The sequence below is a fragment of the Pectinophora gossypiella genome, unplaced genomic scaffold (genome assembly GCF_024362695.1).
Source record: "Pectinophora gossypiella unplaced genomic scaffold, ilPecGoss1.1 Pgos_41, whole genome shotgun sequence".
Taxonomy (NCBI): Eukaryota; Metazoa; Arthropoda; class Insecta; order Lepidoptera; family Gelechiidae; genus Pectinophora; species Pectinophora gossypiella.
This window is the reverse complement of record NW_026063251.1, coordinates 603,481-619,797: the sequence shown is the minus strand read 5'-3', so window position 1 is coordinate 619,797 and position 16,317 is coordinate 603,481. Positions and strand designations below refer to the sequence as shown.

At 35.0% G+C, this 16,317-nt stretch overlaps 1 protein-coding gene and 1 long non-coding RNA gene across 4 annotated transcripts in view; one reads left to right on the top strand and one right to left on the bottom strand.

Annotated features, from left to right (window-relative positions):
• Positions 1-988: 988 nt before the first annotated feature.
• On the bottom strand, positions 989-2,725 carry LOC126381245 (uncharacterized). 3 transcript variants are annotated; one of them, XR_007568736.1, is made up of 3 exons: positions 2,558-2,713; positions 2,283-2,484; positions 989-1,604 (listed from the first exon to the last, which is right to left on the bottom strand). It is a non-coding gene; the product is annotated as an uncharacterized LOC126381245 (long non-coding RNA). The 3 variants fall into 3 exon arrangements; XR_007568737.1 differs by having other exon boundaries at positions 2,567-2,712; XR_007568738.1 differs by having other exon boundaries at positions 990-1,604; positions 2,571-2,725.
• A 5,880-nt stretch (positions 2,726-8,605) lies between these two features.
• The window catches only part of LOC126381241 (uncharacterized), an 89,538-nt gene continuing 81,826 nt past the window's right edge, over positions 8,606-16,317 (top strand). The window contains exon 1 of the mRNA XM_050030744.1: positions 8,606-8,685. The gene's annotated coding sequence lies outside the window, so the exon portion shown is untranslated. The remainder of the gene's footprint in view (positions 8,686-16,317) is intronic.

Sequence of the window (16,317 nt, the reverse complement as noted above, 5' to 3'; positions counted from 1 at the left end):
AACTTTTTTGTTTTCACGAGACCTAATTAAATCTTGATGAAATTTTATCGCGCGGTAATTACACTTTCTAATCCATTCTGCCCGGTGCGTCAAGGTCACGGGCTTGTCGATCAGGATCGTGTAGTTCGTAACCATGGTAACCACGATCTCAAGCGAGTTGGTGGGGAGTAACCATGGTAATCACGAGCTACTGTAATAGCGTCGATTATCCCAATCTCGATGTGACTTTGACGCCTCGCTCTAGGTGCATTGGGTACTGTAATTAGCGATTATCATAGTTTAAATAAGTCGTGTGAAGGTACCCAGTTACAGTTTTCAATCATCCATCCCTTTCCTTTTCGGTTGATAAGAAAATGACAGGTATAACTTCAAATAAACTTCGATAGTGTGTACTGGAATCAGCATGAACAACACATGTTACTCTTGCATATTTAGTAACTAAGTAGGTAGGTGGGTAGGTAGGTAATAGAAATATTTTATATAATACTAATAGATGACTTTCCAGGCTATTTTCTCAAAAAAAAATACAGTTGGAGCTGTCTAGATTTAACGTGATAAATACGTAAATACCTATTTTCTCATTACTCGAATAAATAATTATTCAAATATATTATAATGCAATGGCAGTATATAAATTATCCGTAAAAAAATTAGAAGGTTAAACGATCGCACATCTGTACAGAGCCATCTATCTTTGTTTGGGAAAAGTAGTCTGTTGGTACCTATAGATTTTGTAATGATATTTGTCTTGTATTTAAGCCAATAAAGACTACCAAAGGATGTTTGATGTGGAAATTGGTCTCAAAAGGTCATAAGTTCACTGTCAGTAGGTAGATATATAGGTACCTAAATTAAAGTGCAACTAACAATTTTGATACAACAAAAACACTGATTGAGATCCTATCAGTTGAAGTGGTGGTAAACGACGTGATTACTATTTATATTTTTCAAAATAATTTTAAAATGAAACAATTTTATTAAAAGACAATGAAAGATATATTTTTAGAAATAAGTTGTTTTATTATATATTTAAAATATCATAAGTAGGTGCAACCACACAAAATATTTCTACATTTAATTAAATAGTTGAAATAAAACAGCAACTTAACCAAGTACTCTCAGCCTCCATGGTCCAGTGGCTGACTGTTGGGTCAACACATCTGGAGGTCCTAGGTTCAAATCCACAAAAATTACTTTGTGATCCCCAGTTTGGTTAGGAGATCGCTGGCTGATCAACCGATTGCCTGAAGTATGCTTCGAATGGCATGTTAAGCTGCTGGTCCCAGTTACTACTTACTGATGTTAGTACATAGTCATTACATAAATCATGTCAGGGAACTTAATATGGTAACATATTAGTAAGTAGGTATAGAATAAACTTGACAATAACATTAAAATATAAGGGTTATGTACCCAACTAGCTTATTTAACTATTTAATGATATGATAATATAAATTATAAAGTGATTTAAGCTCATAGTTTAACAACATTTATGAACATAAATAGCTACTAATTACATACAATCTCTTATGTTGACTAGATATTAATACTTTTGAGGTGAGCTCATCCTGCAAACAACGCATACATGAGCATCCATCAGGAATCTGAAAGCAAATATGAATGTTCTTAAAAAAATAATTGTAGTTTTGATGTCCCATGTACAATAATATATTTTACACAATATGCCTGATTATAACAATATTATTAAATCTGTAGGGATGAAATTAAAATATGCCATCTTAAGTTGTCTTAAAACAATGAGGGTCTTTCTAATTGACATTCCCCAAACACATGGTAGATGGCGTTGTTCACTTTTAACGTGATAATTACCTATTTTCTCATTGCTGGGGTACATCTTTATTCAAAAATGTAATGTAATGATGGAATCATCATATAATATAAAACTAATTGTTTCTTGATATTAGGATCACATTATGTATAGAATGACGTTGCTACCTATATTGCTTCCCTTTATTTTGATCAGAATAATAATAAGTGGAAGTTGTATCATCATAATATACCATCATCATTTATACCCAAAAACAAAGATAAAAGATGCATATGTCTATTATCCATGATGTTAGAAGTTTAAACGAAGAAAAAACTTAACAATGCCATTTACCTATTGTGTTTTTGGGGAACACCGATTGGAAAGTCCCCCATTATGATTGAAACACATAAAACCTTTTAAATAGCTCTTAAACAATGTAAATTATAATCCTTAATATTTTATTGGGTGAATATCAAAATGTGCCACCAAACATGGCATGGCATGGTATTACCTGTCTCGGAGATATTTTTGTTTTTCTACATAATGTCACTCTTCATTTCTTTCCCTAAGCTTATGGCCTGTGATTTTGTATTCTTGTATGCCGTCCCAAAGATATTTCCAACTCTCGGACTGGAACATTCATCAGGAGACTTGTTATTGTTGCTTGCATCTCTTAGTATGAGTTACACACAAAGTCGATCAGCATCTAACACCTATAAATAAATAACTTTATAATAACAGTGTCATTCGATTGTATATTACTTACATTGCAATTTATCAACGAACATTATTCACAAACTTTTTATCATTTCGGCTTTATCCAAAACACATAATGGTTCTGGAAGTTTTACCAGTTGAATATCCACGCAAAAACGGGGAAGTAGGGCTCGACTCGATGAACTTTTAAGTTACAAATTCTATAGCACAGGAAAATATCAATACAATAGAACTTCACCAATTGTTTACCAACGAGAGAGACAAAAAAATATATTTTTTTGTTTTCCCCGAAGGGTAAGATAAAGGAAACTATGCCCATACAGCCATATCTTACATATTATATTTTTTTTTTTCTTGATGATTAATGAAATTATAAAAGGTGATGACGATGAATGAGCTTTTTGGCGGGAGGCGGGAACGGGACAGTTGCTTTCTTCATTGAATGATCTAAATAATTAATACGAAGTGGTGTTTTGTGGTTAATGATCGCATTAAGTTAGTCGGAAGACATTCGCGAGTGTTATTATATTGGAGTATTCAATAAACAAAGTGTATCTGCCTATTTTCGCTTCGTGTCAGGAAGCCGCTTCATAACTCAAAAGTTTATGCGGACTTTTGAGTTAATTCGTTTGGGGTTCGGAGTAGGAGTCTACTCCGAGGGTGGGGGCTTAGGTTTCATCATCATCACCTTTCATCATTTCATTAATCATCAAGAAAAAAAATACGTCAGACATGGCTGTATGGGCATAGTTCCCTTTGCCTTACCCTTCGGGGAAAACCAAACCAAAAAAAAAAAAAAATGACGATGAATGATGAAACCTAAGCCCCCACCCTCGGAGCAGACTCCTACTCAGGAACCCTAAACGAATTAACTCAAAAGTCCGCATAAACTTTGTAGTTATGAAGTGGCTTGTTGGCACGAAGCGAAAATAGTTAGATACACTTTATTTATTGAATATTCCGATATAATAACACTGTCGCGAATGTTTTCCGACTAACTTAATGCGGTCATTAACCACAAAACACCACTTCGTATTAATTATTTGGATTTAAGATTATTCAATGAAGAAAACAACTGTGCCGTTCCAGCCAAAAAGTTTAAAAAAATAAAAATAGTTTTTTTTTTTTTTTGTTTTGGTTTTCCCCGAAGGGTAAGGCAAAGGGAACTACGCCCATACAGCCACGTCTGACGTATTTTTTTTCTTGATGATTAATGAAATGATGAAAGGTGATGAATGATGATGATGAAACCTAAGCCCCCACCCTCGGAGTAGACTCCTACTCCGAACCCCAAACGAATTAACTCAAAAGTCCGCATAAACTTTTGAGTTATGAAGCGGCTTCCCGGCACAAAGCGAAAATAGGCAGATACACTTTGTTCATTGAATACTCCAATATAATAACACTCGCGAATGTCTTCCGACTAACTTAATGCGATCATTAATCACAAAACACCACTTCGTATTAATTATTTAGATTACTCAATGAAGAAAGCAACTGTCCCGTTCCCGTTTCCCGCCGAAAAGCCAAAAAAATAAAAATAGGTCTTTGAATAAAATATATTAACTTTTTTTTTTGGTTATTTTGTCCATAGAACAGGCAAAGGGAACATAACCCATACAGCCAAATGTACTACGTTAAATTCGTTAAAAATAGGTAAACGTATTTTAATTTTCTTAAATCGGAAGGCAATGGTACACTGCCATACAGATTCTACAGTTATTATGTCTTATCCACAAGTTACGCAAAGGTATTATTTATGCCATACCTACAGCTTCATCTTCTATTATAATAGCGCGGTCTCACCCGGGGTGAATCTAATTTCCTGGGGCCTTAAACTCAAGTTGCTTTGCGCCACCATCCATGGATACACAGCGTTATCTATATTTTTTTGGGGAACGTAGCCAAGATTGTCCCTCATTGTGATAAGAATGTTCAATGTTCACTTCGTATTAAATATTTAGATTATTCAAAACACCCGACTGATGAAATGAAGGAACGGCAGCCCCCCAGACCTGCTTATGGTCTTCGAACCACTTGCAAGTGGTGACAAAATAAGAAAAAAAAAGATTATTCAATGAAGAAAGCAACTTTCCCGCCAAAAACCCACGGAAAAAAAAATGAAAATACTCAATCCTTGTTGCTTATTTAAAAAAGTTAAATGGTACTGATGTGACAAAAAACAATTAGATTTTATATCGCTTATTTATTAATTCCATCGATATCTATGCGTCCAAGTGACAAAAAAGTACCTCAATATTTTTCGATATTGGCTGTTTGAATCTGTTTTGGCAGAATTTCTTTGTTAGTCTCATGGAAAAAAAAAGTAAATTCGTACCAAAACCGTTGGCGCGAAAAAGTGACAAGCGTTTTTTCACTTGTATTTCAAGATTTCCAAAGGTAAGTCGATTTTGTTATTAATAATTTAACAATTATTTTTATATATGTAGATATATAATAAGGCAATAATCTTTAAAATCGTAAAAAAGTTAGTATAAACAATTATAATTGTAAGATATTTAACTTTCTGTACTGATTTTCTCTTTTTCACATAATGAAAGTAAAAACATTAAAAGGTAAGTAGGTACCTACCTACTTAAAAGCTATAAGTAATTCTTATTTTATTGTCTATCTATTAGATAAACACATATAGTACAGAAGTGGTTTGTTTACAGATGAAGCGTTCAAGCGTTGAAATTCCATTGTGCTCTACAATGCTTCGCCGCTGTCGCGTCGACGACGAGCAGCAGGCGGCTGCTGTTACCTGCATCGGTGCCGGTAAGTACCTATTTAAATTTTAAGGACCTTAATACCTAATGCACATTTTTTTATGTTACATCCGTTTTAAGAAACAATTGATTGATTTTATGATGATTATACGAATGTCTAAAATAGCTGCTTGATATCAGCCATGGAAAAAACTTTACTTAATAACAGGCATTAGGTACCTATCTACTTATATCAATTGCATACTTATGCTGTGTGACTAGACTGACTAGAATAGGCAATAGGTAGTTAATTATTATTAATATTTTTTTAGAACTAAGTAAGTAGGTTGGTAGGTATATGAAGTAAGTTAGTTAACCTATGATAAATTTAGATGGAGATCATTGCCCCTACTTATGCTGTGTGACTAGAATAGGCGATAGGTAGTTAGTTAATTACTATTAATATTTTTTGAATATTGAAATAAGTAGGTCGGTAGGTGTATGAAGTAAGTTAGTTAACCTATGATACCTAAATTTAGATGGAGATCATAACACTATAGATAATAATAATAACATTGAATCCTTTTTGAATTCTAACAATCTGAGTGTAATTCTGGTTTGACAGCAACCCATGTTGTAGCACAACAGTAACATCACTCATTAGATAACCTGTCATAAGTAGGTCTGTAACAAATTATAATAAACACACAAGTTAACCTATGACCATAGTATTATTACTTATTCTATCCTATAGCAGTCACTATCTTACTATTCTGTGTGAAAAGTTAAACCTTTCTCTAAAATCGTGAAAAAGCCAACTAAGTATGTCTGTTTTATGCGTAGAAGAAGTAGTGTATTTTATCCAAAGTGACAAGTTACTACAGATGGTTAAATACAACTATAACCAATGTTATAATAATATTATGAGATATTTTAACTATGTAACTAAGAATTATAGAAATTAGTAATTAGGTAACATAATTATTATAAAGTTATCTACTTGATTATATAACACAGCTATTTATAATTACAAAAATTATATCAAACAAGTAAGTAAGTAAGTATATAGAGATAGAGATATCGAAGCTTTGAAGTATTTAGTTTATCTGAAAAAAATAGTTTGAATGCTCTAATAACATTTGTCTACAAGAAACTTCTTTAAATTACTGTCAAAGAGTGTATGTAGGTTTGTCTATATTTTGAATATGGTTAGGGTTATGGTTATATATCTTGATGACCATGTGGTGGGGACTGAAGGAAACTAATCTAATTCCATTTTAAACAGGCTTCAAAAAAAAAAGTTACCAATTTGACCCATAAATTGTAAAATGTGCCAAATTCCATATATATGCGTGTATGTTTGTCCATGCATTTCTTAGCAACTACAAATCATATTGCAATAATGCTTGTTTATGGGATTAAGTATCGTCCAACATAGGAAAGAATGCAAGTCTCATCAAAATTGGTTTAGAAATTTCCAACTTTTGGTTGAAAAACAGTTAAAAATTAGGAATCTTGTGTTTCGACTATAGGTACTAATAGAGGCTTCGAGCTTAAGTAATTATGATTATTAATGGTTTGAGCATAAATTAAAGCAATTTGGAAAACGGTCAAGGGTGTGACGGGCATCATATACATTAAACAAATTAGAAGACATGTTATAGGAATTCCAGTGTTTTGTTAACGAAGGTACCTGGTTAGTGGCGTATTAATATTATTAGTCACACTGAGTTTAAATAAAAAGTAATTTCAAAATTTTGGTTCTAATTATTCAACTAAATATTATTTCTTACTTTTATTTGACAGATTTTGAAATTGGTTTAATTTTTTAAATTACTTTTTGTGATAGTTGACAAATATACATACTTCACCTGTATTAGTTTGAAATAATCTCACACTATGATGCAACAAGATCAAGATTGTGGTATTACATTTTACTGTTATTTTATATTAAATTTTCGAAATATTCCGTCAATAGAGTGCTGCATTGCATACCTACATAATATCTCGCCTATTTCTCATTGGGGTAGGCAGAGAACAGATTATGAGAAAGAATATGAATGAAATTGGAATTAAATATTTTTGTTACAATTATGTAATTAATTGCTTAATCTTTTATTAAAATTGTCAAAAGGTTACTAATGAGAACGTTGAGGAGTATGAGTGGAATGACTTTGAATGATAAAATAGTGTGATAAGGGACCGTTGTGAAAGAAGATGTAGTGACGAGAATTGACAAAATAATTAATGCCTAGATAGTTTGGACATGGACAAGATTTATTATGCGGGTATAATTGGTAGAATCGGAAGAGGAAGGCCTAGGTAGTACATACCTCGATTAATTCCAGGATATTTAAAAGAAAAGCCACGGTCAAGAGTACTGGTGCTCAGCGAGCGTGCATAAAGACTTTGATAAGAGTGGTCGAAGCGAAAGTGATGTGTCAGGGTCGTAGTAAGTGGAATCGCGTGGTCTCTGACATTATTTCGTCGGCCCACCTTTTAAATTGCCTACCCCTGTTTCTCTTATGGCCTCTAGGGTACCATAGTGTAACAACTTTGCTCCATTTATCTCCACCTCTAATAGTATGTCCAGCCCACTTCCGGGAAATATGCGTAATCTTAAGTATGTATTTTTTCGAGATGATTTTCGATAGTCTTAAGCTCATAGTTTCAGTATTCCATAAGTTTTTTATTTTATATACCATATTATCATTACTTACTTAATTCTATAGTCTCTGCTTACCCCGGTGGGAAATAGGCGTGAGTTTATGTATGTATGTATGTATCATTACTTACAGGACCGTTATGCCATTTTGTATATTGTAAAGTGCGCTTCGTATTTTTTTCACTTTAGCCACAGCTACGATGGCAATGTTGACGAATTTATTGATCGACTTTTGATGTTCAATAAGTTAAGTACAAAGTGTGCTCTACATGACTGTCGTGACTTTGCTTTTGCTGGTTTGTGCGGCACGAGCTGACGGCATTGTGTAAAAGTTCTTAAACAAAGTTACCTAGGTTTATTGATCCGACTGAAATTTTAAGTGTGTAGTTTATTTTTTTAATAATGGGTAATTTAATTTTCCTATACTAATTATTGCATTCCCTTTAATTATATCTGTGAATATTTTATTTTTATTAAAAAAGATTATTGGAGAATGATAATATTGATAATTATATTTAAGTATATAGGGTAAACTGCCTAATTATTAGCACCTTGAATTATTGGTACGGTAATCATTTCTCAAATTTTAATGTTCACATTGAGGTTAAGGCGCTTAAAATGGTTTGTAAAAAAAATGCCCATTACCTAGAACCAGATAGGATAACATTTTTGTTTATATAGCACGGAAATTTTTCTTATTTTTTTTAATGAAGTCAGTAGGGTTGTCAATAATAGGGTGTATTACCTTATCTATTAAATAAATTCATATCTAACATTTACTGTTTCATTAGGTCTAACACACCAAGGCTCCGATATGTATGAAGGTAACAATTCGCAATGTACGGTTATCTCAGCATGCGCTTCAATTTATTCTGTATTCCATAATCGCGCATCTTTCACTACTGCCGAAATTGATGAAATTTTAAAAATGGGGGATACACTTTACATGCAGTTAAAATATCTACTTCAGAGGGGTGTCACTTATTTTATGCCAGATGAATTACCCAATGAGCTTCGCGTCGGGGATAACGTCGTACATATAGTTAGTATGGAGGACAACTGGATCATTTCTAATACGTATCCTACGACTTCCGCGAATAAAGACATAGGTTTGTTAACTTTAAGGAATATATTAGACAACAGAGTGTTTTTTAATACTAATGACTATACTGTCGATTCACAATTCGCTTATAATGTAAACAATTCAAATCATAACGACAGTACCGATAGCATATTGTTTACGGGTCAGGGTTATACTTTTAGTTTTTGGCGGTTTAATGGTGAATATTATTTCTTTAACAGCCATGCGGTTAACAGCAAAAATATTAATATAGGAAAGGGCAAGCCAGAGGACGGTCCTTACGTAGCACGTTTATTCAAATGTAGTTCAACCGAAGCGCTAGCAAAACTTTTGCTCGCGAATGAAGTTTATGACGGATCCGAATACTCATTGACTCGATTAAGAGTACTAAATGACGACTCTATATGGCAAAATGGATCGCAGGTTAGTTCCGAAACGTCACAGTCCATTTTAGCAGATTTAATATCAGCACCATTACTGAATGTGAATCAAACTTTAGATTCGATTTTGATGAACTATCAGTCAACACTGACCTCTGTACAAAATTCAGATAATAACTCTACAAATGATTTAAAATTGACAACTTTAAAACCAGTTGTCCTATTAGAAAGAATTGATAATGAAGTTGAAAATCAATGCGTTAAAAATAAAGGCGGCCGACCCAAAAAACAGAAACGCGGACCGAATCCGCGCAAAGAAAACGCGCACCGCGAAGCTGTAAGAAAATACACAAAAAGAAACCCCGCTGTTCATCGCGAGGCTGTTCAACGGTATAACGAACGCAATCCAGACATTCACCGCGAGGCCGTTCAACGGTATAACGAACGCAATCCAGACGTTAACCGCGAGGCCGTTCAACGTTATAACGAGAACAACCCAGACGTTCATCGCGCGGCCGTTCAACGTTATAACGAGAACAATCCAGACGTTCACCGCGCGGCCGTTCAACGTTATAACGAGCTTCACCCCGAAATTATCAAAAAAGCAGCACAAAAATACACAGAATATAGTCGTAACGTTGAAACGCCACTGAGATATTCAAAAAATTTAATAGGTGAAAAACAGGGGCATGAACTCAGCATTATTCGATTGTATAATTTAAAAAATACGTCGCTTCTGTCTGATAAGACATATAGATGTCCAAATTGTAACGCTCCATTGTTCGAAGAAGAGAAATCTCGTCGACAATGGTGTTGTCATTCAGGAGATTATAACGTTCAGAATTTTCTCCCATTAAATGAAGAATTTTATACAAATCCAGCTTTTTTAAATAGACCACGCGCTTACAATAATATTTTTGCATTTTCGGCATTAGGTGTTTCCCACGGTTACCATCATCCAGAAGGTATATCGTTTCTAAAAATTCAAGGACGTATTTACCACCGTATCTTTGATTTATCTTACAATGAAAGTCCGAATAATATAAATTTTTACATAAATGACAGTAGCGAAAGAGAAAGTTTAGCTGGCGAATTAAGTTTAGATAAATCGGTAGTTCGAATGATTACAGGTTTCATGCACACAGTTAATCCATACATAAATTGTTTTAGAAGATTAAGTTTAGAGGTATCATCAGAAGCTTTCTTGAAGTTCGAAAAAACTACTCGTGCGACTCACGGTAACATCCTCGGAGATCAACCTATTGGTCAAGAAATTGCCGCAATTATTAGTACAGACCGCGAAGAATTTTCTCCACGCTGTATTGTAGTCAAAAAGATAGCAGACGGTAGGCCTCGAACAATAGATATAATGGATTCCTTATACGAGACTTTCCAGTATCCTCTCTTATATCCTCACGGAAATACTGGTTGGCATCCAAATATGAGAGATAATAAGGGCAATAAGCTTAATCAGGTTAAATATGTCCGTTGTTTACTTTTATCCGAATCGCGATTTAGCATATTTGGTCGTTTATCTGAAGAGTGGTTAGTCGATATGTTTTGTAGAGTTTTAGAAGAACGCTTGCGGTTTTTGAAAAATAGCCAAACAAAACAACAAAACAGGCTAAGAGTAGCTCCACTCCAAGAGTTAATTAATGACGAGTTTATTTTAGGAGAAGGTGGAGTAGAACCTGGTAAAATTTATTTACCTAGCTCATTCACAGGGGGTCCACGGTACATGAAAAAGAAATACCTGGATGCTATAGCAATGGTAAACAGGTTAGGTCCACCATCATATTTTTTAACTTTAACATGTAACCCCAATTGGCCTGAAATAAAAAATTCAACATTATCAGGTCGATCAAAAGACCCCCTTACTTGTGCTCGAGTTTTCAACTTAAAACTCGGAGAGTTATTAAAAGATTTAAAATCGGGTAAATGGTTCGGAAAAATTGTTTATATAATGCATGTTATAGAGTTCCAAAAAAGAGGACTACCACATGCGCATATTGCTTTTAGAGTGGAAGGTGGTGGACCAGTAGAAAGTCTGGATATTGATAAGTTTGTTCGAGCTACCATACCCGATCCAGCACAAACTTTATTATACAAAGTTGTCATGGATCACATGATACACGGTCCATGCGGCCCTCCTTACCGAACTAATTTGCCGTGTTGGAATAGTGAGAAAAAAAACTGTTTAAAATATTTTCCAAAAAAAGAAACACCAGTCACCTTCAGTGACGATAGAGGTTTTATACATTTACGTCGCAATAGTAAAAATCAGGCGATTATTAAATATCGCGGCAGAGACGTAATAGTTAATGATTTGTGGGTCGTTCCTTATAATCCTGCTCTTCTCCTAAAATATGATGCTCACATAAATTTAGAAGTGTCCACACAGCGTGCTATAATTAAGTATTTGTTCAAATATATGACAAAAGGACCTGATGAAGCCCGTATTGCCGTTGTTGATGAAGAACATCGTGAGGATGAAATCGAACAATATGTCACTAAGCGGTATATTAGTTCTAGCGAAGCAGCGTGGCGTGTTCTCGAATTTGATATTGTAGCTAGGAACCCTACGGTAAAAATGTTAACAGTACATTTGCCCGATCAAAATTCAGTATTTTTTAAGCCTGGCCGCGCGAATGAGGCAGTTAATAATGCAGGTTCAGATCTTTTAGACTATTTCAGTAGGCCTTTAACTGAGGAGTTTGATCGGGTATCCTACTTAGACTTTTTTGAAACTTATAATATTCATGCGAAAGATCCATGTTTAAAGACAGTTCAGGCGGTGCAAATGCAAAATGGCAAATTTCTTACGCGGAGAATGCGGGGTGAGCTCGTCGCGCGTCTATTTTGGGTCGCGCCGAACAGAGGTGAACAGTTCTTTTTAAGACTTCTTTTAAGTGTTTACCCTTGTCGTAGTTTCGCGGATTTACTGCAAATTGGAGGTCCAAATTGCACAACTTTTCAAGAAGCTGCCAAATTCGCAGGACTTGCGGACGACTCAGTCGAATATGAACGGGCTATGGAAGAAGCTTCCACTTTTTTAACCGGACCACGACTTCGTAGCTTCTTTGTAACGCTGGCTGTTAATGGTGCCTCAGTGGCGTCACTGTGGAACACGTATAAACGTCAATTGGCCGAAGATTTCCTTTATAGGGTGCCAAATGACGAAGAAAACGCGTTTAACATGTGCCTCATCCAAATAGATAGAATGCTACGCAGACACGGAACTTCGTTAATAGAACAAGGTTTGCCGGAAGTAATTTATAGGTCAACGGAGTTGGATAGGGAACGCACTGAATATGATTTAGATAGTTTGAAATCATACGTAGAAGAGTGGTTGCCACAGTTATCTCCCGATCAACGTGCCGTATTCGATTACGTGGAAAAGCTTTGCGTTGATAGTGTTTACCGAGAATCCAACAACTGTGCGATTTTTATCGATGGCCCCGCCGGCACCGGAAAAACGCTTTTATTGAAGGTCATAACTGCATATATCCGCGGTAACCTTAAAGGTATAGTTTTAACCTGTGCATCGTCTGCAATTGCTGCTCAGAATTACACAAACGGAATGACGGCTCATTCCTTGTTTAGATTTCCTTTACATCTATTAGATGATAGCGGATACTGGAACATCTCAAATGGTACTCAAAGAGCTGAATTGATTTACAATTCTAATCTCATTGTGTATGATGAAGCGCCGATGGCTCATAAATACCTTATAAATTTATTAAATAGATCTTTGCAGGATTTGATGAGGTCAGACAAAATTTTTGGTTCTAAAATAATTATTTTTGCAGGAGATTTTCGTCAAATTCCTCCTGTAGTCCCAGAAGCACGAACGAATTTTGATATTTTAAACGCGTCACTAAAAACTTCTCCTATTTGGAAACAATTGAAAAAATTTAGTTTGGTAACTTCACAGAGATGTAAGGATGACGCACAGTATGCAGAATTTCTTTTAAAACTGGGTTCAAATTTATTACCTACTCTAAGGTTAGAAACAAATAATAATGATTTGCAATTAGTTCAACTTGAATCTATTGATTATGTTACTGAATTAGAAGATTTAATTGATTTTGTATTCCCAGAAGTTACTCTTACTGAGCCAGGCGTATGCTCCTTCAGAGCGATTCTATGCACCCGTAACGATGCAGTTAGAGAAATTAATGCCGTTATTTTAGACAAACTACCAGGAGAAGTATTACATTTTTATGCCATAGACAAAATTTTAAGCGACAACGCTGATCAAGTATATTTTAGTCCCGAATTTTTACATACACTTCGACCACAAGGTGTTCCAGATTTCGACTTACAGTTAAAATTAGAATGTGTTTGTGTAATCACGCGTAATCTTAGTTTCGCGGACGGCTTAGTAAATGGCACCAAAGTAATAGTTGTTGAGACATCTCCATATATTATTAAAGTTCGGAAACAAGGTGAACTAGGAGATTATTTGATCCCTCGAATTCTTTTTAAAGCGCCTATAGAACATAACAGCCCTTACGAGATGTGTCGCCGTCAATTCCCATTGCAGGTGTGTTATGCAATGACAATTCACAAGAGCCAGGGTCAAACGATTAGTCGCGTTGGGGTCGATCTTAGATCTGACATGTTTAGTCACGGTCAACTGTATGTAGCTTTAGGTCGCGTTCGCGAAAGACGTGACATAAAAGTACTACTACCCAGGCACCGAATCGAAAATGACCAACCTTTCTCGAATAACGTTATCATATCAGAACTTTTAAGTTTAACGTAACTTTATTTAGGGTGGCACTTCTTGAAAAGACTGAACAGTTCATCTCTGTTATTAAGCTTATTGGGTTTTTTAGATCGGTTAAATCATGTGCTGAAATTATCGTATATTGCGAATTATTTATTATTATTTATATTCATTCTATCTTGTTTTTTCTTCTTTTCGTATAATTTAACGATAGAACTGACTTTAACAAGCTTGCACTCGATTTGATGATGGTTACATTGAATTTCAAAGCTAGGTTTACCATTTTATTAGTCACAATCACTGAATTAAAATGTGTGTTAATCAATTGGCAATGTGTACATGCCCTTCCCAGCCGTTAACGCTGTGGAGGCTCATCTTTAGGGGACGAGAGAACGGGCGTGAAGGGAACTGGCAGGATGAACACTTGGCTGCGGGTGCGACCGGTGCATGGGAGTGAAGTGGAGCTGGCTGGAAGATGGAGGCAGGTATCACTCGATTGCTTTAGCTGAGTTCCACTCAGATCAAGTAAGCTGTCATATGGATGAATGTCGCAGGTTGGAATGATCCGGAGTAGAACTGTCGGTGTCGTTCCCATCGTCGTAGGCATTTTCGGTGGATTTTGTAGGTCGATCAACAATGGTTGCGTGAGTTTTAGCTGTCAAGCTGCTATGCCGTGCTAGCCGATTCTTGCGATCTGGGATACAAGGGATGGACGTATCCTGTGGAATGATCGTGTCAGTGAAGGTTTGAATGTCGCTTAGGACTGGAAAGGAGGGAGTACGGAAACTGTAATCAGTATTCAGGATCTCGCTGTACATGGACAATGTTTAGTTTAGGTGTATTAAAGTGGTAATTGTTCGAAGTTATTTGAAAAGAATTCTGTTTCAGTGTTTAAGCGCTAAAACTGTTTGTTTTTTGTAAGCAAACGTATGATTTATTGATGTTCATTTTTTACTTTATAACGCTAACGCTTTACAAATAATATTGTTACCAAATTTAAGTGCGTATATAAACAATAAATTAATACTAAAATATTTCGATGAAGACACCAATGTTGTTTATTGATACATTTTTCTCCTAAGTGCTACTTTCTCAACTTAAAGCAATAAGTTATGCAGTAATTATACTTCTACGAGTATATTTAAACAAATCATCATTCAAAAGCATTTTACTCAATACCTAACTTACATTAAGTAAAATTTATCTTTGTCATTTTAGTCACTTATTTTTTTATCATTCACTAAGCAGTAAGCAAAATATCTATACTTATAATAAATCTGTAGAGAGGTCAATTCTGTACATTAAATATTTTTTCAAAATAACTATCAGGGGGTGATAAGTGGTCGATACTGATGCCAAAAATGCAATCAGTAAAATTTTTGTCTGTCTGTCTGTCTGTCTGTCTGTCTGTCTGTCTGTATGTTCCTTATAGAAACAAAAACTACTGGACGGATTTTAATGAAACTTGGTACAATTATTCTTCACACTCCTGGACAGGTTATAGTATACTTTTCATCACGCTACAATCAATAGGAGCAGAGTAGTGAAGGGAAATCCTTTTGTATGAAAAATCTAAACCGCTCAAGTTAGACGTTTGAAATTTGGCATGCAGGTACCTTAGATACCGTAAAGGTGCACCAAGAAAGGAATTCCCGAAATTCCTACGGGAACGGGAATTAGCGGGAAAATCCTTTTGTATGAAAAATCTAAACCACTCAAGTTAGACGTTTGAAATTTGGCATGCAGGTACCTTAGATACCGTAGAGGTGTACTAAGAAAGGAATTTCCGAAATTCTTACGAGAACGGGAATTTGCGGGAAAATCCTTTTGTATGAAAAATCTAAACCGCTTAAGTTAGACGCTTGAAATTTGGCATGCAGGTACCTTAGTTAACTTAAAGCTTAGTTGCAACAGGATATTGCAAAATTCCCACGGAAACGGGAGTAAGCGGGAAAAAAACATTTGTATGAAAAAATCGAAACCGCGTAAGATAGATGTTTTCAATTCAATTCAATTAAATTATTTATTGCATTCCATGTAGTACAATGGGGTGTTACATAGTAGGCATAGGAACTAAAACATGGACCCTGTAGGGCACAGCAACGTTGAAGGGAAGAGAGGAAGTGTGTATTAAAATTAAAACTCAATGAACAATCAATTAAAAAAAAAATCAATTCAATCAATTGATTCAATCTAGCATGCATGCATACCTTAGTAAATATAAAGTTTATTTTTGGCTGTATTTTGAAAAATGGGAGTTATT